This window comes from Lepidochelys olivacea (genome assembly GCF_965140295.1).
Source record: "Lepidochelys olivacea isolate rLepOli2 genome assembly, chromosome: 16".
Lineage (NCBI taxonomy): Eukaryota > Metazoa > Chordata > Testudines > Cheloniidae > Lepidochelys > Lepidochelys olivacea.
Genome location: NC_140426.1, coordinates 10,834,198 through 10,857,449, shown reverse-complemented (window position 1 = coordinate 10,857,449; position 23,252 = coordinate 10,834,198). Strand labels below are relative to the sequence as shown.

The 23,252-nt window shown below is 42.3% G+C and overlaps 1 protein-coding gene across 8 annotated transcripts in view; it reads left to right on the top strand.

The window, feature by feature from the left end:
- The first annotated feature begins 815 nt into the window (after window positions 1-815).
- The window catches only part of TNC (tenascin C), a 92,318-nt gene continuing 69,881 nt past the window's right edge, over window positions 816-23,252 (top strand). For 4 of the 8 annotated variants that reach the window (XM_084649814.1, XM_084649812.1, XM_084649815.1 and 1 more), the window contains exon 1: window positions 817-1,028. The gene's annotated coding sequence lies outside the window, so the exon portion shown is untranslated. Of the gene's footprint in view, window positions 1,029-23,252 lie in introns of all 8 variants that reach the window. The other 4 variants (XM_084649818.1, XM_084649817.1, XM_084649811.1 and 1 more) reach the window with 3 other exon arrangements.

Sequence of the window (23,252 nt, the reverse complement as noted above, 5' to 3'; positions counted from 1 at the left end):
AGGGTGTGGTCTGTAGATTATTGATAGCTTTGGGTGAGAAAAAGGGATGAAGGTGAGGGGGCTTTGTCCCCAGCTGGATGAAACACAAGCATCACACAAGAGAACAGATTATCTCTCCAAACACACATGCACCCGAGACACACAATCCCCTTTTATCAAATCCCAAGAAGAAAGACGAGGCTTCTCTTTTCTCTCTCCTTTTCAAGGCATCAGGCTGGAGCTCAGCTCAGACTTTTCTTCTTTCCCCCCTCCACACAGCTTTTGCGTTTGCAGCAGCTCAGAGACATTAGTTAATTAATGCAAGGTTGCAGTTACATGGGCCTCCACCTCAGCTGGTGTAAACTGGCATAAACCAAGTGAAGTTTGGCTGATTTACACCAACTGAGGGGGCTGTGATGTGTAAGAAGCATCTTTGGAACTGGAATCCTGCTTGCCACCCTCCTGCTCTTACTGGATTTTATTTCACAGCATTAAAAAGAGGGGGAAAGACTAAAAACTCTGATAATATACTTTGCTGATGCTGTAAGGAAAATATTCTCCTCTGAGTCACTTGCCTTGAGCTCACTTTTTTTTTTTTTTCCTCATGGGTTTCCTTCTTTAGCCATAAACTGCATGCAAATACCTTTGTGTGTGGTGTGTTTCAGTTTGACAAGCTAACCCACGCTCCAAAGGGACTCGGGAGGCTGTTCCTTTAATAAGCCAACTGGAAAAAAAAAAGTGGAAAGCTTGCCTTGAGGCATCCCATTACAGTGGAATGAGACAAGGATCAGGGCTTCTAGCTCAGCTATAAAAACCAGGCAGAAGCTGGCTGCTCTGACCATAGTTTGCCTTACTGTCAAACATCTCTCTCTCTTTCTCTCTCTCTCTCTCTCTCTCTCTCAAACACACACAGACTATAAGACAAGACAACTTTTTCTCCGTTTTGACAGGACAGCAACAAAGTGGAAAGCCGGTTGCTGATTTTTACATCCTATTTATTTCATGGAGGCTGCTTGTGGTGGGATCTAATTCATATCAAAGCTTGTAAGGTAAGTCTGCTTCATCACAAATTGCTAAATCTAAAAACCCCCTAAACAAGAACAGCGACAAAAACTCTCCGGAGCTTTTTCTTTTTTTAAGCTTGCAATAATAGACTGTGCCCTAGTGAACTTTACAGTCACTGCTTTTATTCAGTCTGAGCTGCCAGAGGATCTCATCTGGGAACAGTTTTTCATGAAGTGTGCATGCGTTCAGTCTGTTTTTATTTTCTGAGGTCTGATATAATCAGATGAGTGTCTCAGTGGCATTGGCCTGAACAAATGAATGAACCAATCAATGAATGAATGAGTGTGGGGATTGCTGAGCTCTAGATGTGGGGAAATCCAGATGAAATGTGGATGAGAAGGTGGGTACAAAATGAATGTCTGGGTGGAGTGGAATTCTTGAGGTTCACTTTGCTACTCAAGTAACTAAAGAAGGTGGCCCCCTATCAGATCAAGCCCACTTCTAATTCTTAGGCACTTCAAATAATTCTCATCACTAGACTGTTAGGTATGAATTGAAAAGAGTTGGAAGGTTTTAATTTTTAATTGGCCACTTCCCTTGCGCTACAGTTTTTTTTTTCCCCTCACCTTTTTTCCCCGCACTGGGCTCCATTTTCTTCCACAAGTACAGTGACATCTGACTCTGTATTGGGGGACAAAAGACAAAGGCACACACAGCTGGTATTTTATTACTAAGTATTTAAATGGCAGGACAAGAGGACTCCAGGGTAGAGGGTTGAAATTCTGCCATCATGATAGGTAAAAACGAGCCACTTTCTGTACTAACGAGAGTTACTTTCTCATGATTAGCCAATTATTTCCCTGTGCATTACAATTTTTGGCATTACTAGTGATCCTATTGGCTTAAATTGCTTCAGCTGATAGAGAAGACTGTAATCCTCGGCTTTGTTTAATGGTTAAGTCCTACTTCAGAACTTTCTGTAGTTACATCATTTTTAAGTGTTCTCCCTTTGTGTTTTACAACTTAATATCTGGTTAATGAGAAGAACTGGGTTTGGGCTAGTATTTTCACCTTTACAAAACTTTCGTTGCACTGGGCAGATAAAATGTTACGTTTATGCTGTCTGGCATAAATGGAAAACCACGAAATGTCTCTAGTATACAGTAGAGACACCCATAGTCCAGAGGCACAAGACAGGTATTCTTTACCAATACTTCATTTATACAGAAGCTGGAACAAAAGGCAGTACACTGCAGTTATTCAGTGACTAGGGCAGAAAGTCTGATTAGTATCTTGTTTTCCCACCAGTTCATTTAGCAAATGTCTTCCTTTAGTGAATGTTCATTTTCAAACTTCCCCTCCATATGCTGGAATAAAGTAGCAGAGAGGAAAACTTACAACTACACACATTCAATTAGTTAGAAAACATGGTCTATCTAACATGTATCAGAGTGTCTGTATGTGCCCTGAAATTCTTTAAAGCAAGAGCCTGTAAATGGTATGTACTGTTTGATGACTTAGCAAGTATTAACTCTTTTATAACAGAGAGCTAGAGAGAGACCTAGATATGGTATGGGAGTTTTCTCTTTTGTGTCTTTTTTCATTTTACATTTCTAAGCAATAAATCTGAAAAATTGGATTGTTTTTTTATCAAATCAACATGCGCAATTAAAATCAAGCTGAACCAGTAATGCCACTGGGTTTTCACACCAGTTATTGGGGAGTTCATGCTCAGCCTCATGCTGCAGGTGTTCCCCCTCTCCACTATCAGCCCAGCAAAGAGTTTGCATCTTAATGAACGTGGAGATTAGCAGCTGTAAAACAGCTGAGTAAAAAGGGACTAGTCAAAAGACTCCATCCTGCCCACACCCCCACTGGCCCCATTGCACTCATTGTCTGCAACAAATTACTATTCATGTGCCAGATTTTCTCTTCATTAATGTCATCCTATGTCTCCTTTCATCCCAGAGAAGAGGCTTTTCTAGTTACTTTTCTAGTATTGATGCTATCCGTGCCCTTGGAGGAGCCCTATGATCCACAGAAAAGCATGCATCTTGCAGATTAGAGTGCTGAGGCTTGTCTGACAGCAAAGCTGGTGTCACATAGCAAGAGGTGTCAGACAGTACATATTGCTGAACCAGCCCCAATAAAGGGGGACCTAAAAAAACCCCGCCCTTCCATTGAATTAGTGCTGCTGGGTGCCCCATAAAATTTGACTCCTCAGCACTTCCCAAAGTTACTGTAACACTGTCCAGACTGCATAACTTTTATAGGGAAATCCCCTCTTTTGCTAGCCTCGCCACGCTCGGGATAGACTGTCTGCCCTCCCTCTCCCCCAGAATAATTGCAATTACTCTTAACTATCATGTTACCAGCCTGGAATTTCAAAAGGTGTTTGGAGTTGGATAGTGGTGGCTTATTGATCATAAACCTGCCGTTTATAAAATCCCTATAATACACTAAAGGACTCTTTCATAGGTGCAGATGTCCTGGGATGCTTTACCAAGACTGTCAAAGCTCTCTTGATTAAAGATATTCTTTCACTTAGGGATAAGCAAGACCAGATTAGATAGCTGCAGAGTCTATATTTCTCTGAGTAGGTTCTATACTCCCCTTCCTTCTCTGCTGTCAAAATACAGAACTGAAAATGGGTTTGGTTGTGAGTCTAAAGTTTAGCAGCTTCATAACCTCAAGGGGTATCATCATGTGAAATAATGGCCACCCACTTACAGCTGTTTGCTACTCTTCTGATAATACACATCTCATCTAATGTTTGCCTAGGCTTGTATGACTTTGACATGTAAGGCATTTTGGATGCAAAGCCATCATGGAAAATGCTAAGTATTAATAATTTGGTTTTTTGGATTGCATGAATTGACAATGGAGAATGAGAATTTATACCAGTCCTCTGGTGAACTATATAACCTCACCCTTGCAGAGCTGCTAAGTTGACATAAGGAAAAGGAGTACTTGTGGCACCTTAGAGACTAACCAATTTATTTGAGCATGAGCTTTCGTGAGCTACAGCTCACTACGAAAGCTCATGCTCAGATAAATTGGTTAGTCTCTAAGGTGCCACAAGTACTCCTTTTCTTTTTGCAAAGACAGACTAACACGGCTGTTACTCTGTAAGTTGACATAGTGAGTTAACTTTAATTAGAGTATAATAAACCTCTTACTGCATAAGATCTGGGTTCAGATTTGAACTTGGACACAAGTGAAAAAGAGTTGGGTGGTCTCTGCGTAGTTACCAACTAGCCATTTGTCTACCTTACAAACTCCACACATAATTAAATATAAGAGACACAGGGAGGTTGAAAATTACTCCAGTTTGAAGTCTGGGACTTGATATATTCAGCCCTGGACACATGCCATAAAGTCATTGCTAGGTAAAGGGCCAATGACAGTTTTAAGGTCCAATATCTCATAAACCTCCAGAGTTAGAAATGCATGATTTATACTGCTGGAAAGTTAAGACTTTCATCTTTCCAATGGTAGAAAGCATTTGTTTTGAACTCTAGCAGGCTGCAAGACATTGGTCTGTAAAAATATGTTCTAATTTACCATCTTGTTTTCCCCCCACCTAACTTAACTTTACCTAACTTAAATTCTTAAATGGCTTTTTTTCCAAGCAGCACTGTCTCAGGAATTGAGACTTTCATTTAAAAAAAAACAATTTATAAAATATATAAGTCTGAAAATATCATAAAGCATTAATACCTCATCCTGGCAGTTTTCAAGATAATAGCTGCAATATGATCACAGAAAGCATGTTACAACTGAAGGGGGGCGGGGGGGAAGCTAACAAAGATGGGAATCAGAATGACATGATTTTACGGACCAGTCTCACATGATCTTCCAGGGGTAGAAATATTATGGCAGACAATACAAATTATTTTAGGATCGGTAAAGTTTGGTCCTAGATTTGTGCCTGAAAATACACTTGAGTCCCTGGGCCAAGGAATGGAAGAACAGGGGACAGTTGCAGGTCAATACTGAGCTATGAGACTTACTCTCATTGGTAAAGTGCTTTGAGATCTATGGATGGAAAGGACTTCCAAGGGCCTGATCCAAAGTCCATTGAAATCAACTATCATGACCAGTGATGCTTGAACAATTTTTATAGTGGGGGTGCTGAAGGCAGAAACCATGTATTTGGGTTGTTATTACTACTTCAAGCCTGGGAGTGCTGCAGCACCCCTAGTTCCAGCACCTATGACCATTGCCTTCAGTGGATTTTGGATCAGACCTCTTAAGCTGTTGTTGTTATGACCACATTAGTTGTGCTAGGTGCTGTATATACACTTAGAGACAGTCCCTGTCCCCAGAACCTTACAAATAGACAAGATAAAAAGATTATTACTGATGGCTGTAAAAGCTCTTTGTGTGATTCAAAGGGAAGAAATGAAATGACAGTTCTTTAAAGAAGAAAAATGTCAGAAAGAAGCAAAATGAACAATTCTCAGATACCTTGTTGAGCTATTTCAGTTTCCACTGGGCTGTGGGGTGTGTACCATGCCTGTAGATGGCCCCGCTATTTACTTGTGCATTCCCCACTCCAGCCAATCCAAGTTGAAGTTAAATGCCTTCTGCATGTGGGGAAAGTTTAAAAACTGGGCATTCTTCCAGTAAATAAAATCCCCCAAAGTGTGATGGAACTAAGCTGCACAAAATGGTTGGGACAGGAATGGGAGAGGATTCTTTGGGACAAGGGGTACCTGTGGGCCTAGCCAGACGTTTGGATGCATGACGAAGGAATATTATGAAGTCCATAGTGCAGTGCAGAAAAAAACATTACCTATGGTCTTTTTCTAGCCTTCTTAAATAGGAGAAAAGCTGTTACAACGTAAATGTGATTTAGATTATATATCTTTCTTCAGACTTAGATGAGAAAAAAATATCTTATTAGGATTTCTCTCTGTGTCATTCGCACACCCCAAATTCCATTGCTAGTACACACAGCAATATAGGGCCATATCCTCAGCTGGTTAAAATCAATGTAGCTGCATTGACTTCAGAAGAACTAGGCTAACGTACACCAGCTGAGGACATAGCTCACAAACTGTCCATAATAAAACGCAAGTAAGATATTGCTCCTTGGGCTATGGAGCCAATGGAAATGATGTCCCATTTACCTCCCTCCCCCATATATATGAAAGGCTTATTTGTAAGTTGGATTCAAAAGACAAATTCATTCCGAGCTGACTCGGACATTAGAAATCTCCTCAAATTCACATCCTTAATGGTGTTACCACTGTAGTTTCAGTTAAACTAACCTTGGCTGTTGCCAAGTTTTAAGAATTTCTAACCAGAAAATCCCTGTCTGCAAATAGCCTGTGGGCATTTTGTATTCTTCAGAAAATGGAGGGTAGCCTTGCCAAGGTTTCATTCAGTCACCCATCACATATTAGCCATTCTTCCTCAGCAAGAGGGGAGCTCTGGTGCCTACTTATAAAGATTACTCACACAGAAAATGCTTTCCTTTTAACCAGCACTGCATGAGGAGCAGAAAGGAAGCTTTCTTCAATTCATATAGCTGTTTGGTTTCCAAACCCCTAACAAAAATGATATTGTTTCATGGCTAGAAAACCTATTCTTTTTAGTAATTGACTAAGAAGAACATGGTGATGGAAACGAATTAGTTTTAATACAGACACAAACAAAAAATCAAATCTTAGAAATGAAAAAGATCAGTTAGGATATCTCTTAGATATCTTGTCCATCCTCGTGCTGAGCTGTAGATGATCTAGCAAGAGATGAACTGGGTATAGTTTTAGACTGAGGTTTTCAAGATGGCCCGTGGAGGGGTGCTGAACTCACTTATTTTCCTTTGAAAATCACTGGTGTGATGGCCCTGATTCAGCAAAACATATTATAATCTATCCTGAATCATCAGAACAGTTTAAGCACACGCTTAAAGTGAAGCATGTGATTAAGATCCTTGCTGAACCGGGGAGTTAATGTTAAAGTTTAACTCTGTGGGCCTGATTCTTATTTACCCTTATGCCTCTTGACACCACTGTGTAAAATAGTCTTAGAGTGGGTGCAATGTTTTTCACTCTGATGCTCAGGCCTCTCAATCCTTAGGCCTGTGGGGTTGCTTTTACTTAAACACACACGCACTCATGTGTCATTATGGTTATTGGCATCTCTAAGGTGCCCAAAACTGTGGTACTTAGGCATCACTACACCAGATCGCTTTTCAGAAAAGCGATCAAATTTTCCATCCCCCCCATGGGCTCACAATTACAGTGACCCAATGATCACCCAATTACTGCATTGCCAAGTCTGTTATAAAGAGTACAAGATCCAAAGAGTGTGACATGCCAAAAGGGGACAGAAATGGATTTCCACTTGCCTGGTCTCTCTCAATCTGACTCTGATCTGGTCACACTTCTGGAGCTATTTCACTGTTCTACTAGTCTTATTTTACTGATTATATCATCTTTGATATGGTACTGCCACCGACATTTTGGGAAAGTCAGTTTATTCTTGTGATTTGTTTGTTTGGGATCTCTTAAGGGTGGATTATGAACCCTTTATTCAATTGGTGGTCAATTACTTACACAAATACCCTCATTGGCACTACCCTGAGTAATGGCTCATCATCATGAGTAAGGCATTTACAATCTGGCTCCAAATTAACAGTGTTGTTTTAAAGGGGCAGGGCCTGATTCTCAATTACTCTAAGGCCACCTTACAGTACTCTGAAAGTATGAAGGAGCCTTACATTGAGTGTAAATATAACTTGCAATTGGTGTAAACTCTAAAGTCCTTGTACACTACCAGATGGGTGCACACTGCTAGATGGGTGCAAAGGGCTTAGTGTAAATGAGAATTAGTCCTGAAGTGTCTAATTTATCTTCAATTGCTTTATATATGGACAGAGCTTATCCTATTAATCAGGGAGCTGTTAGCATTGCACTCAGAGTTGGAAAGTTGAGTGAGACCTAATGCATAACGCTCCACGCAGAACACCGAGCTAGTTGTATTGTAAAGAAACTTCAGCTTGCCCAGGATGCAGCAATGTGTGTTGACCTGATTCTGATCTGACTTGCATCCATGTAAGTCAGGAGTAACCTCTCGTGGAATTACAGCAATGTAAAACCAGTACAGGTGAGAGGAGAGCTGGGTCTGTTGAATGCTTTTCAGTGGATAGAACGTATTACACCTGTGCTTCACCAATGTCATTGTTTGAAATTCATTTAATTTCTGCATGCAATTAAAGGGATCGGTTTTCCTCTGTGCAATCAGATGAGCTTAGAGACTGCAGGCCAAATTCTCTGTTGATGTCAGTGTGTTGACTTCAGCGGAGATCTGCTCGCATAAAATTGGGCCCTGCCTGCCTCCTCAGGTTCCACAGCTCAAGTTGCAGTCAGACATGGCTCTTGAGTGGATAGATCCCAAGCGAATATGTTTGAGAGAATGGGTCAGGATATTCTTGGAGGATTCTCAAATGTCCTGTCAGCTCAGCAGAGCCTCAGTTTGTTGACAGTCCGAACAATGTGCAAGGTGTCTCTGTGCAGACTTCTTGCACAAGTGCAGTCATTGATTCAATGCACCATTTGCTCAGAGCTGCCCGTGTGTCTAGATTTTCTGTTCCCCTACACGATGAAAGCTTATGCTTTACATCAAAGTACCAAGGAGCATTTCAGGCTGAGTTAAGGAGGAAAGATCTACTTCTTGTTTCAAGTGTTTTGCCCCCATTTCCCTCATGGTTTGTGGATTTGATCTGTTGGCGGGGTTTTTTGCGCCCTCTGGAGCGGACTCCATCCCATCTCTGCCTCTCAACAATATTTTTTGCTCATAAAATAGAGGGTCTAAGGAAGGATCTACAACTCCACTGCTGGTCTCCAAAGAAGCAAGTTCTTGATTTCATTATATCTGACAGAATTAGGCCAAGCAACTATCTAGCCTTGAGGGAGACCGACTTCTAGGAATTATTTCTGTGATCTCATGTGTTGGTAAAATGTGCGTGTTCCTGCAAATTTAAAATGTTAGTACCAAGGACAGAGGAGTTCTCAGCTGGGATGGAATGCAGGCCAAGTAAACCATGAATTCTTTAAAAAATTAGGGTTATCTCAAAGGAGTGTTGCCAGCTCGCTCCCTCAGCACCTAGTAAGAGGAAGTCATAAGCCCCCTGGGGTTGGGAGGGAAGCAGTAATATTTCACATAGCTGAGAGCAGTGTCTGTTTATGGTGAGGTCTGAGGGACACATCATCCCAATGTGTAATCCACAGAGCTGGAATAATTATGTGGTTAAAGCAAAGCAAAATTACAAACTGCAGTGCAAAGAACCACAACCTTTACTTAAAATATCTTTCCACTTCCCAACCAATTGCCATCTTAGCCATTCATATCTTTTAAACACTTTGTCTTTTTCCAGGCCAATGCACAAGTGTGCCAAGTGTGTTCTCTAGTTAAGCTAAGTCATAAAGAAAGAAGACGACCACTTCATTTGCCTCTATATGCAAAGATCCCTCTACAACATTAACTTAAAAGAAGGGACTGTGTTATATTTGGCTTATGGAATGGGACACGGGATAATTGCATGCTGACTTTATAACCCCAGTATAAATCTTTATTTTCATAAGAGCCCACGTTCTATGAAATAACAAACAAAATTACAACACAAATCCTTTGATTGGCCAAGAAGGTCAATGGCATTTTGGGATGTATAAGTAGGGGCATTGCCAGCAGATCGAGTGACGTGATCATTCCCCTCTCTTCAACATTGATGCCTCATCTGGAGAACTGTGTCCAGTTTTGGGCCCCACGCTACAAGAAGGATGTGGAAAAATTGGAAAGCGTCCAGTGGAGGGCAACAAAAATGATTAGGGAACTAGAACACATGACTTATGAGGAGAGGCTGAGGGAACTGGGATTGTTTAGTCTGTGGAAGAGAAGAATGAGGGGGATTTGATAGCTGCTTTCAATTACCTGAAAGGGGGTTCCAAAGAGGATGGCTCTAGACTGTTCTCAGTGGTAGCTGATGACAGAACAAGGAGTAATGGTCTCAAGTTGCAGTGGGGAAGGTTTAGGTTGGATATTAGGAAAACCTTTTTCACGAGGAGGATGGTGAAACACTGGAATGTGTTACCTAGGGAGGTGATGGAATCTCCTTCCTTTGAGGTTTTTAAGGTCAGGCTTGACAAAGTCCTGGCTGGGATGATTTAGTTGGAGATTGGTCCTGCTTTGAGCAGGGGGTTGGACTAGATGACCTCCTGAGGTCCCTTCCAACCCTGATATTCTATGATTCTATGATTGGGTAACTCCAGGGAAGGATGGATTTGGCTTGCTATTTCTATAGGCTATGCGTGATCATAACCTCACCTTTGTGCAAAATGAACAGTCATTTAAATATGAATGAATATTATGTGCTGATAACATAAGTGCTTTGCTCCCTAACTGCAAGCTTCAGCATAATTACAAAACTATTTTTAAAAATATAGCTTATGTTTTCACTGTGATGGAAAGCGAACTCGAAAGTGAAGAGATGCTATTAGTCAAATTACGCTCTCCTTTTCACCATTGTCATTCTAGTGTATCACATTTGACTAGCGTGGAGTCACTCTGGATTTAAATCAGTGTCTCTGAGGAAAAAAGGGGCAATGAAAATCTTAGAATATAGAAAAAGGAATCAGACCCCCAAAGTACGCGTAAGGGGTTCAGCGTGTGTGGAATGGGTTCATGGTTATTGGTCAGATCTTGAAAGCTCCATTTTGTTTTTACACATCCTTCTCAGTATTGCTGACCCCGAGCCTTCAAAAATCATGAACCTGGCCTGAAAATTATGACATTGGGGGGGGAGGGAAGAGGGGGCTCATTTTATTTCTCTTACGTTTTCTGAGCCTATAGGTCACACTGTCTTCCTGCTTTTAAGCTTTTTCCTGCAACTAGAAGGTTAGAAACTTACTTAAAACAAAGAGAGCCTGAGGGTGGTTTTTCTTTTTTGGATAACATGATTCCAGGAGCTGGGTTTTTAAGAGAAATACCAAATATCACAAGACTCCTAATATGAGAGCTGGCAACGGTGAACTACTCTTAGTTGCCCCTCTACTTTGTTGATATTAGTTGGCAAATTTATTGTAGGGGTGTCAATGGTGGATTTGAGGAGAGATTTGAATGCAGTCAGGGTGGTGGTCTTGTAGACAGCTCTGAAAGGACTGCTCATAGAGAGTAGAATGGAAGAAACTGCAAAGATTGTTTTGAAAGAAGCAGAAAAACTGGCCATCTAGTGAAGCATCCTCTTCAGAGAGGTGGTGATGGGAAAGAGGGCGAAGCACTAGGTCTGAAGGTCTTTCCATGAATACTGCTGCTCTGTGTTTCTAGGTACAGTGGTTTCTCAGCCTAAACACGTTTGGATGTTTGGTTATAGTAATTCTCGCTCACACTGGTGGGATAAATTAATCATCAAAGTTGGGTGGGGAAGAAATCCACCCCCAGAGCACATGGGCGGGGGGGGGGGGTGTACTGGAGGTTTTATTGCTTTCTTCAGGAGCAGTGATAGTCAATTTGTTCTTTATTGTGGACTACTTACAACAGGTCAAGGAGACTCCCCTCCCAATCCCACACGTTCTCTGTGGTCGCTATAGTGCAAAGGAACATGGAAAAGCAATATTATGGCAGAACTGGAGACATGAGGAAAATCAAATCACTTTAATACAATGAGTTGGGCTGTTTATGTCCCTTATTCTGTAGCTGTGCTTCTTTCCTTCTCTCTGTGTTGTCCAACATCTCTTCTGATCTGTAGCCCCCACTGTCACCCTCTTTGCCAGTTAGTTCTGTTGGCGAACTCTCTCAAACTGTGTTTTTCATCTGCAAACTTGACCATGATTGAATTTACACCAAAGAAACACCCATGAAGGAGACTTAATTGCAGTCTTTCATGTCGGCCTCGCAACCCAAACAGGTATATAACGGAGATGCTGCTTCAGAACTCAGAGTAGCAGCCATGTTAGTCTGTATCCGCAAAAAGAAAAGGAGGACTTGTGGCACCTTAGAGACTAACAAATTTATTTGAGCATAAGTTTTCATGAGCTGCAGCTCACTTCATCGGATGCTTCAGAACTGATTCAAATGATGGCAGGCAGGACCACAATTGCATTTTGTGACCACCACATCTCTATGGGCTATGTGGAAGTAAGCTACTCAGATTCTATGAACCTGTTGAACAGCATCACTAAAGGAAAAACTTTCTTTGGATTGAGTGGACACCATACTGTGATTAGAGGCAGGTGAGTGGGCACTAATGTACTTTCACTCTTCTTGACTTCTTTTATATGTATTTTGGTTTTGGCTTAGTAACAATAACATACTGTATAGCACCTTCATCCAATGATCTCAAAGTGTGGCAGAAATGTGAGTAAGCTGAGTTTGGAGACACCCCTATGAGGCATTATGTGTATTTTACAGATGGCACAGCTGAGGCAGAGTCCAGTGGACAAATTGAGAGTAGATCTGTAAGGTTATGTTAAAGAAAACAGCCTCAGAAATACTTTATTCCACTTGCTAGTGTGTAAATCTGAATGAAAAAAAGTCTAAATTTATGTAACTTACACTTTTTTCCAACCCTTTCATATTTAAGAAGCTGTAAATTAGAGTAAAGCAAAGGGCATTTTAACTTATGGACTCCTGTTGGTTGTATTTCTTGTCACACTTCCATATTCTGGCCCATCTCTATGTGAGATACACCAATCTAGAGGCAAACTGATGCTTAGGAACGTGTAAGTTACAAGTTAATAGAAGAGAGCCTCACTCATGTCTAACAAAGTAAGTCAGTCACTGTAAGATGGTGTAAATTACATATTGGAGGGTGCAGGGTCAGATGAACAGCAATTTAGACTCCTCCTACTTGGAATTAGTGGGCCAAATATTGCTCTCATGTACCTCAGTATAAATTCAGAGTAACTCCATGAAACTGTAAATGAGAACGAAATTGTGCAGTTAGTCTTAGCTTCTCTGGACCCAATTCAGAATTGATGCCAAGTGGCTTGCCCAGCATCAGGCAGCAAGTCAGCAGAAGAACCAGGAACAAAACCCAGAAGTTCTGGTTCCCAGCTTCCGACCATTGTGACCTAATGGAAACTAACCCTTCGGGGCTATGTGAAATGGGCTGTTGAAAGCCTATGGATGGTTGTGGAAGAAACAGTGGGGGTTCTGGAAATGAAACAGAGCTTTGTATATGAAATTAACATATGTTGCTATGATTAATAGGGAGAAGAATACAAACTTCATAGTTTGAAACTGTGTCTGTGAAACACTTGGAATAATTCAGAGTGAAGTCACTTATGTCTACCCAAAAAGTAATGAGCTCTCGAGAAAGTGTAAATTGTCAAAGAAACTTTCCAAAGACAAGTTTAGAAATCTGTTGATCTTTTCCAGCCATGCGCACATCTTTGCTAAAGGCAGGAAGAGCAAGAGTAAGCAAATACTTTTACCATTAGGCACAGTTTTATTAAAAGGTACAGATTGTAGGATTGGTTTTGCTGTATGATTAAGCACATATATTGCTTTGGCTGTGGAAGGCTTTTTACTGGAAAAGGCACTAATCTGGTCTTTAGCTTCCTTGAGTGCTGCTTATGGACCTGTTTCCATATTTAAGAGTCCAGCAGCTCCATATGGGTCTGCAGAAACTAATGGGTAAGACTGATTTCTGTGCCGCAAATGCCGGGGGTGGGGAGCAGGGCAGGGGAGTTTACAACAGGAGACAAAACAAAAGGAAAGTGCAAACCCAGACCTTCTGTTTCCAGTCATTTTGAGAAGGCATATTTCTATAGTTCTGCTTCCGTTTTTAGAACAGAGCCTTCTTTTTCCCCCTGATTTCATCCCCTTGTTGCTGTTCACATTGCTGATGTATACTGCTGTTTCTAATCTATATTCTTTGTCTATGTTGTATCTGCCAGAGGCATTTTAATTCCAGCCCTGGAAACTACAGTAAGAATGGAGATTGCTTTGCAGTTTCGGGAGAGGAGTGTGGGGAGGTAGTATTTAGTAGATGCATAGTCCCCTCTTTTTATTTTATTTTCTCTCAAGTTTGTAGCAAATTGCTCTACTTGGCTGAGTGCTTTGCACCCTGCCGGGATTCTGAATGTAGCTTGAAAGCACCCCACTGACCTGCTTGTTTTGTTTCTCTTTTGCGAATTCCTGTTTCCAGAAAATTATGCTCAAATAACCAAGCTCTCTGCAGAAACAAGCTTTGTGCACGGACTGGATTTCCTGCTAGCCTGTGCCTCTTTTGAGGCAGTGAGAATTGGGTTGCAAGAGAAGGATGGGGTTGGCTCTTCCATTGCTCCCTCCCAATTTTCCATCTATCAGAAATATTAGTCACTCTGATCATATTCTGTCCCCTAAAACATCCAGATTGTCTGTCATGGCTTGGATGAAAATCCCTCCACAGTTTCAGCCGAGTATTGTGTTCTTCACTTCTGTCCTAAAGCAAGAAACATGTCAGCTGTTTAACAGTGTATGTCATCACTACACAACAGTGATGCTGTTAAATAGCTGATATGTTTCACCATAGAGTGAGGGTGCATTTTGCGTGTGCACATGCATATGAAGTTATTCTTATGCTCAGCTCGTAAAGACCTTGGGGATTCTTTGAGATCAAAGGCATTGGGTAAATGTAAAATATTAGCTCCAAATGCAAAGTTTGGATTTTATTCCAGCTGCACATTGTCCCCAAAGGCTGTAGGGTTTTGTTAGTATTATCGCTTATTTCCATACGTTCATCTTGTTTTCCTAGTCTGCTGACCACATGTTGGCTCCAAACAAAGTCTTCAATCTAGTATTGTTCCACCAGAAATTCTAAATCCAGGCAGCTTCATGGTGTTCTGCCCATTTATTTTCTCATGAGGACTTCCTCCCTGTTGCAAAAGATAACCCATCCTATAGATAGCATGTGGGAATGAAAGAAGTTTCCTTATCAGGGAAATCAGACTTCAATTATTCTAATGTATTTAATTACTGGCATGGCTGTGGCGCTCCTGAATATTGTATCTAACTGTGAGCTAAGGGATTCTTCAGTGCCTTTCATCTGAGGTTGTTAGTGCACTTTACGAACATTCATTCATTCAGCCATGCTTCCCCTTTGAGAATTTGTAAATGCGCAAACTGAGGCGCACTGGTTAAGTTACACAGTGCTATGAGAGACAATAATATAGAAGCAAGGAATCCTGAATCCTAATCCCCTGTTCTAACCACTAGATCATGCTGCTACTAAACCAGGGCTTATAAATGTTTCCTGCTGACACTAAATGGTTGTCTGGGGACTCCAGCCATCCAGCATATTGAGCCAGCTTTATTTCTCTGGTTACAGTTGAGCAGGCCTCTAGTTGGGAAGCTCTCATCTAGACTATTGACCAGTGGTAGCTTGTCTGAAACTGGAGAACTCAATCCACCTGTGAGTTCAGTTCATGTTTTAGCTTTACAATGACATAAGGGGTCTCTGCATCACCCTGCAATCTAACTTTAACTCTAGTCTTTCCATTTTGCTTCAGCTGCAGTACATGTCAGTTCAACTCCAATTTCCCTTGCATTTTAATTTTCTAAACAGATTGCCTAGCCTGATGAGTTGAAGTGTTTCGTCCTCTAACCTCAGAAGAGGAGCTGGGAGAAAGAACTGTCTCTAGTACATTGCAAAACCCAAAATCCGCTGTACAACAGACGTGAGCTGAATGCCTTGCCCTGCCCTGCACTCTGTTCCATGTGTAACAGCAGATATATGGACACCATAGGCTCAAGTGTGGAGCATGTTTTCTCCCCTGCACACGTAGCCTGTTTAACAGAACACAAACCACTCTGAGCTGATGTTATAAATTTCATTTAAGATATAAGGAGCAAAAAAAAACACTCTAAAAAGAACATTAATTCGTAATGCTCCACTCAGAGTTCAAACAAAGATCCATGTCTCTGTGTTGCCAGTTTGGAAGTAATCCCCGATTTGCAAAATTTGTATTTTTTATTGAAACTGCATTTTAACATCCTGATTTATAAAACTTAAGCCAGCAAGGAGCAGCAAGCAGTTTAAACAATCAGGGCCATCCCTTCACTGGGAATAAATCAGCATCATCCCATTGACTTCAGTGGAGCTATGCCCATTTACACCAATTGAGGATCTACTCCATATTTTGCCTCATATAGAAATTGTGGGGAGTTTTTTTTTATTTTTTGTTGTTGTTGTTGTTGTTAATATAGGGACAGATTCTAAGCTTGGGTAAGTCACCGGCCCTCAGCTGTGCTGATTTTCACCAGCTTGCCCAAAGCATTTGGTAAGAAAAGAGAAGGACATTTTTAACACTCCAAAACAATGCAATGGAATTAGAAATATTGATACACGGGACCCCTCCTTCAAGCATTTCAAACTGCTTGCTTCATATCTAGTATCAAAAACACTTTCTCTCTCTCTCTCTCTCTCTCTCTCTCACACACACAGTTTATTTACCAGTCGTCATGATGGTTTATTGCCAAATGGCCAAACTTGCCTTGGTGCCATAGGAACTGGTGCTCCAAAGTGTGATGAGAAACAGAACTAGGACTAGACAATGAGCCAACTGGAGAGAGAGAGAGAGAGAGAGAGAGAGAGAGAGCGTCCTCCGATCTAGGGCCAGATTCTTAAAGGTCTTTAGGCACCTAGAGATGCAGATAGTTGCCTAGTGGAATTTTCTGAAGCCTCTAAATATAGACGTTAGTTGCCCTGCCACTTTGAAAAGCCTTTTAAGCACCTATCTGCATCTCTTGGTGCCTAAATACCTTTGAAAATCTGGCTGGAGGTTGCTTCTGAAAATGACCTTAGGCTCTTAAGTCACTGAAGCACTTGTATGAGAAGCTGGATAGGAGTCAGCAGTGTGCCCTTGTTGCCAAGAAGGCCAATGGCATCTTGGGATGTATAAGTAGGGGCATTGCCAGCAGATCGAGGGACGTGAACATTCCCCTCTATTCGACATTGGTGAGGCCTCATCTGGAGTACTGTGTCCAGTTTTGGGCCCCACAGTACAAGAAGGATGTGGATAAATTGGAGAGAGTCCAGCGAAGGGCAACAAAAATGATTAGGGGACTGGAACACATAAGTTATGAGGAGAGGCTGAGGGAACTGGGGATGTTTAGTCTACGGAAGAGAAGAATGAGGGGGGATTTGATAGCTGCTTTCAACTACCTGAAAGGGGGTTCCAAAGAGGATGGATCTAGACTGTTCTCAATGGTAGCTGATGACAGAACAAGGAGTAATGGTCTCAAGTTGCAGTGGGGGAGGTTTAGGTTGGATATTAGGAAAACCTTTTTCACTAGGAGGGTGGTGAAACACTGGAATGCGTTACCTAGGGAGGTGGTGGAATCTCCTTCCTTAGAAGTTTTTAAGGTCAGGCTTGACAAAGCCCTGGCTGGGATGATTTAATTGGGGATGGGTCCTGCTTTGAGCAGGGGGTTGGACTAGATGACCTCCTGAGGTCCCTTCCAACCCTGATATTCTATGAGTCTATGATTCTGCAGAGATGAACATAAGACCAGGCATACTTAGTCAGACCAATGGTCTGTTTAACCCAGTATCCTGCCTTCTGCCAGTGGCTGGTGTCAGAGGCTTCAGAGGGTATGAACAGAACAGGGCAAGATTGAGTGATCCACCCCCTGTTGTCCAGTCCCAGCTTCTTTCAGTTGGAGGTTTAGGGACACCCAGAATATGGGGTTGCATCCCTGACCACCTTGGCTAAGCGCTATTGACAGACCTATCCTCCATGAATGTATCTAATTCTTTTTTGAGCCCATCTATAATTTTGGCCTTCACAACGTACCCTGGTGATAAGTTCCACAGGTTGACTGTGTTGTGTGAAGAAGTACTTCCTTATGTTTATTTTAAACATGTTGCCTATTAATTTTGGGGGAGAGATCCCTTGTTCTTCTGTTATGTGAAGGGCTAAATAATTATTCCCTCTTCGCTTTCTCCACACCATGAACTTTACCCATATAGCAGAGAGTTCCACTGTACCAGAGGAGCAGAGCTTTCAACCATGGTCTTTATCTTGGTGCATTAGATATGCTGGACCCTGGCTACTGAGCATCTTGAAGATAAGGACTAATACCTTGAACTTCTCTAAGGTGGATGGGCCATCTCCTGCCTAGGAACTCTTGGTGGTTCCTTCATCCTCTCCCCTTACTGGATTACCTCTTCTGGACTGATTTCAGTACTGTCATACCCCTAGCATTCAAAAAATCACAAGTTGTCTCTCCCTCCTTCCCCTGGCCCCTCCAGTCCCCCAATTGTGAGATTGGCTTAAATCAGGAGAATTTTTTTAAAATGTGGTTCTTTTTTGCCTTCTGGCTTTTGAGCCGCTGGTATTCACGTTTTTAGGCTTTTCCTCTATAGCCATGAGGTTGGAACTTCCTTTTCTGTTTAAATGAAAGCTGAGATGTCCAAATAACCACATGGCTCCAGGAGCAGGGGCTTTTAGAGAACTCCGGACGTTATGAGACACACAATAAAATTGTGGATTGACAACACTGTTTTGAATCTGTCAGTGCTCCATCATGATTGAGCTGGACCTTTCCCTCCAATAAGACAAGTGGTAATGGCAAAGTACAGTAGCACAGTGTGGTGACAGCAAAGTGACACGGTGAGATCATGTGGAGTCCATAACTCTGTAGTAGACTGATCACCGCCAGGCACTAGTTGTACATGGAGCTCCTGGTAAGCCACTCACTTCCTAATGAGGTGCTCTGATACCACTGTGATGAGGACAGGAAAAACCCGTAAATTAATACAGCAGTTAGGCAAGTGAATTCTGTTTTTCCAATAAAGACCAAGAGTAACAGCAAATTACTGATGTGAAGTGGTACAATTCGATTAGGTACAGATGTTTAACAGCAGGTGTTTTACAACCTCCCTGCATCTTTGTCCTGAATCCTTTTAGGTAAAATATAGTAAAACTACTTTCCGCACTGCTTGGGACTCTGATCCTGTTAGACCTCATTAGCTAAGCACGGCTGGACCCGAGTAAAGACTTAGACGTTACAACTCTTTGGAAGAAAAGCGAGATGTGGTAGGAAGTGCTGACAGCAATTCAGTATGGTTCTCTCTTCCTTCTTAAGAATGAGCCACGTTCCCAGCCTGGTGTTAAAGGGCACTGTGCCGCTGAAAAAGCCATCTGAGATGTACATCACAGTGTTTCAATTACAGCTGGGTGCAGATTTTCTTGTGAAACTTTTTTTTTTGATGAAAAATTCAGATTTGGCAACACCAAAACATTTTGCAAGTTTGTGCTGCTTTTGCCAAATTGTTTAGGGAAAACCAAACAATTCTGAAAGTTTCAAAACATTCTGATTTTTTTGGTTTTAAATGACTTTTGAAATAAAAAGTTCCTTTGATTTGTTTTAAAAATTCCAAAAATATTTTAAATGATTGAAATTGAATGTTTCATTTGATCCAAATCTTTTTTCCCCCCAATTTGCTGAAATGTTTGGAAATTTTCATTTTCAAAAACAATATTTTTTTACTTCAGACCTGAAAAAATCCTTTATTCACCCAGTTCGCGTTCCAGTCTGAGAGGAGAGGTGTTAACTTTAGTGTGCAGGTCAAAGTACAAGTTGGGCAAATTGCAATTGATCTACCTCAAACCGCCCCTCCTCCCCAAATCCTTAGTTTGAATTCGGATTCCGCGAGTGCAGACAGAATGCTACGCTCCAACCGCGAGGTGACCTTTTTTCAGTGGTGGTGTGAAATGACTCCTGTAAAGTATGTACAATGTGGAAAGGAAAGATCCTTCAGGCTGGAATGTGCTATATAAATGTGTATCATGATCTGCTACAGTGATGGGCGCTATAGAAACCCCTAAAATAGATTAGGATTTTGAGCATTGCTGTTCGTCTGTGAACAACGCACCCCTTTCTTGTGTCCCCTTTCCCATCTGATTGCTCTTTGCCTACATTGAATAACACAAAGCAAAAGAAAATCCAGTGTATTTATTCGCTTCTTCCTGCGACTTTTTAAAAAGACCCTGCTTTTGTGAGTTGAATCGAATGCTTGATAACAGACAAAGCGTTGCTAACTAGCACGGAGGCACAAAGAAGCCCCTTCAGAGGAACACATGACCTCATCGACAGGATTACTTGCTTACATGAATTCAGACTTGGTTGCTCACCTAAAATTAATGGTAGGCTTGCTTTGCAAGGACGCTCATTATCCCCTCCCACTCCCCTCTCCCCAATCCTCCCCAGCAGGGAAAAGGCTTTACGAATCTCTTCCCTGGGTGCTGAGATCAAACGTATGGAAATGCAAAGCAAGGCAGATGTCCCTAGTTAGGTTCCCTGCCATGCATTCACAGGCTTCTCCAGGGACCTTCGCTTACAGCCACTGCCCTCGCTGAAGGGGCTGAGGACCAGCGACAGTTCCTAGAGCACGTCAGGCCCTGTTGACTTTGTTGGTTGTCGTCGGTGCTTGGAATATTGAAACCTCAGGTGCAGTGCCTCTGTGGATTCTTGGGGGAGTTCACGCAGCAGCAGTTACCCTTTTACCAGGGTGCAGCATGTGTTCCTCCCGCACGCACGGGGAGAGATGCGAAGCCAGGGTCCTGCCTGACTGCCTGTGTGGGCTGCTGTCAGCATTAGTGTCCCCTGGCTCTCGTACAACGTGGCTGAGATTTTTTTGAAGGAGCGGCTTAGGGGATTTGGATGCCAACCGGGTATTTGAATTGCCCAGGGGCTTTGCAAATCCCAGCCTTTGGGTATGAGGATCCAGATGTTGCTTGACACTTGGGCATGAGTGAGAGAGGTACGGAGCACCAAGCTCCTAGGCTCGGCAAGGCTCCATAGAGCCTTGACTGTACAAGTGTGTCATTAAGAATAGGGACAAAGGTCTTTTACTGTTATTGAACATACCTCAGTGCTTGGACAGAGACTGCACAATGAAGTGGCATGGCAGTATCCCACTGTGTTGCGAGCTGGAAGCATATTTGGTGTAAGCCGGTCTCTGCATAGCAAGGAACCCAGGGAACCACTGGAAAGCAATGGATCTGCCATCTCCTGTTAATGAAGTAACACAGACTGAGACACATCATTTATTTCACTCTAATTATACACCATTAGCAATGCATTACATGCGAGATCAAAGACAAAGTCATGAGCTAATTCTGAATTATGGAGCCACGTCCGTTAAGGATTATCTCTATTTATCCAGAGCTTAATTAATTGTCTTTAATTCTAGTGGCATCAGAGAGGAGTTATTGGAAGCTTGTTCATTTCTGTGTTTAGAAATGGACCACAATGCGGATGGCTAAACATAACTATTACATAATGCCACATCCGATGCTTCTTAACATAAACCTTAGATGCAAAACAACTGTGTTTAAATAACCTTACGGGTCTGATGCAAACCAAAAGCAGGCTGGAGATTCAAGGATACATCTAAAGCTCTTTCCCATTGAGTTGATCAGGCCCAGGAGGTCTTTGATGGATGTTGCATTGGGCCCCTAATGCATGCTGTTGCTCTGCAGGTCCCTGCTCTGTCAACTTTCCTATTGATTTCAGTGATAGTGTTGCCTAAGTGAGGGCCCACAGAATCAGCCCTAAGAGTGAGAGTTGACGATAAGTTACAACAAATCAAGGCATGCCTGTGAATTTCTTTTAGGGGGAAGGGGAGTTCCAAAAACCTTAGGGGCCAAAGTGTAGATTTAAATGACAGTCCTCCACAGGGGGCACTGCAGAGTCACACTGCCCAGCTGCCAGTCCAGGAGGATCTGTGTCTGATTGACTCCAGCTACATCCTTTGGAAGGGTGAAACATCCATTCCACTGCATTTGCTGGCTGGTGCAAAGAAGGGCTGGGGGCCATAGTTTCCACCCTCTCTGTCCTCTCCCCAGCTCCGAGAAAGCTAGGGCTGCTGTAGGCACAAGACAGGAATGTTTCTTGTGCTCCCTGATCACAAGGATTGGGAGTGTGCCCAGCAAGTGTCTCCTTGCACATATCCTTTCTGCTCTGTGCTCACCTGGGCAAGAGAGGGCAAGAAAGACCTGAAATTTAAATAGGAAATTTATCTCCCCAAATTTGGTCCTCTCCGGATCAGAGAAAATTCCTGATGGATGAATCCAGACAGGCCGGAATCCTGCAGTCCACGTCAAAGAGCAAAAGCCGTCATAGTTCCGATGGTTTGAACTATGAAGGGGAGACAGTGCTGCTGCTCTTGGAGTTTTCATATATAGGCGCGCACACAGACAATGGATTATCAACATCCAATCTGGATTCCCTCGTGGTCTGGACACCACATCACACCTGCTATCCTTAAGGCTGCAAAGGACAGGCAAGGATTAATATCCTGCCCACTACAGACTCCATATGGGCTCTTTTTGGTGCTCATGCTGGCAGAATGCTACTCCTCAGTCAGCCAGAGTTGTTGGAAAGGGGAAGGAAACCCTGCTCAGCATCCCCCTCTCTTTGGGGAGTGGATCTGTGCTCCTCCAATACTCTGGCACTGGGGCATTGCGGTGGATTCAGAACAGTATTCAAACCAAGATCTCCCACATGGCAGCATGAAGCCCTACCGCTACACTAATCTCAATTTAATAATGTTAAACACAGATCTGTTTAATTTCCTCCAAGAGTGTCCAGATTCTGGAATGGCTCCAAAGGAAGCATTTCAACCTATTCTATAAATAATTACATAGGCGAGGCTTTAACAAGAGTATCTTATACCCAGGAGCCGTAACCACCGTGGTAGTCAATTTCAGTGTTGAAAGAACTATCAGAGTGTATATTTTCCAAAGACATCTCATCTGCCCTCTGCACCACTGTTCTTATCTTCTGTATTAGCTACCTCTTTAGGTGGTGTACCCTGAATATTATTAACCCTTTTGTCACTATCTGTAGTCACCCCAAGGCTCATTGTTAGTTTTCTTCGTATTACAGTAGCATCTAGTGGCCCCTCAATTAAGATCAAGGTCCGATTGTGCTAGGCACTGTACATACATACAGTAAGAGACAGTCCCTGAACCAAACAGCTTCATTCTTCTTGTGCAGATCAGGAACTGAGCCATGGAGATATCAAAGATTGAACATTTCAAAGGGTGCTAGGGAGTTTGGCAACCGACTTTCATTCATTTTCAATGGGATTTGGGTGCCTAACTCCCTTAGGCTTGGATTTTCAAAGGAGCTTAACTGACTTGCCCAAGGTTATGCCAGAAATCGGGAAGTAACCCAAAATTCCTGAGTCCCAGGTTAGTGCCTTATCCCCAAAACCAACCTTCCTCTGAATTCAGTGAAATTGATGGACTGCTAAGGTGTCAGGCTGA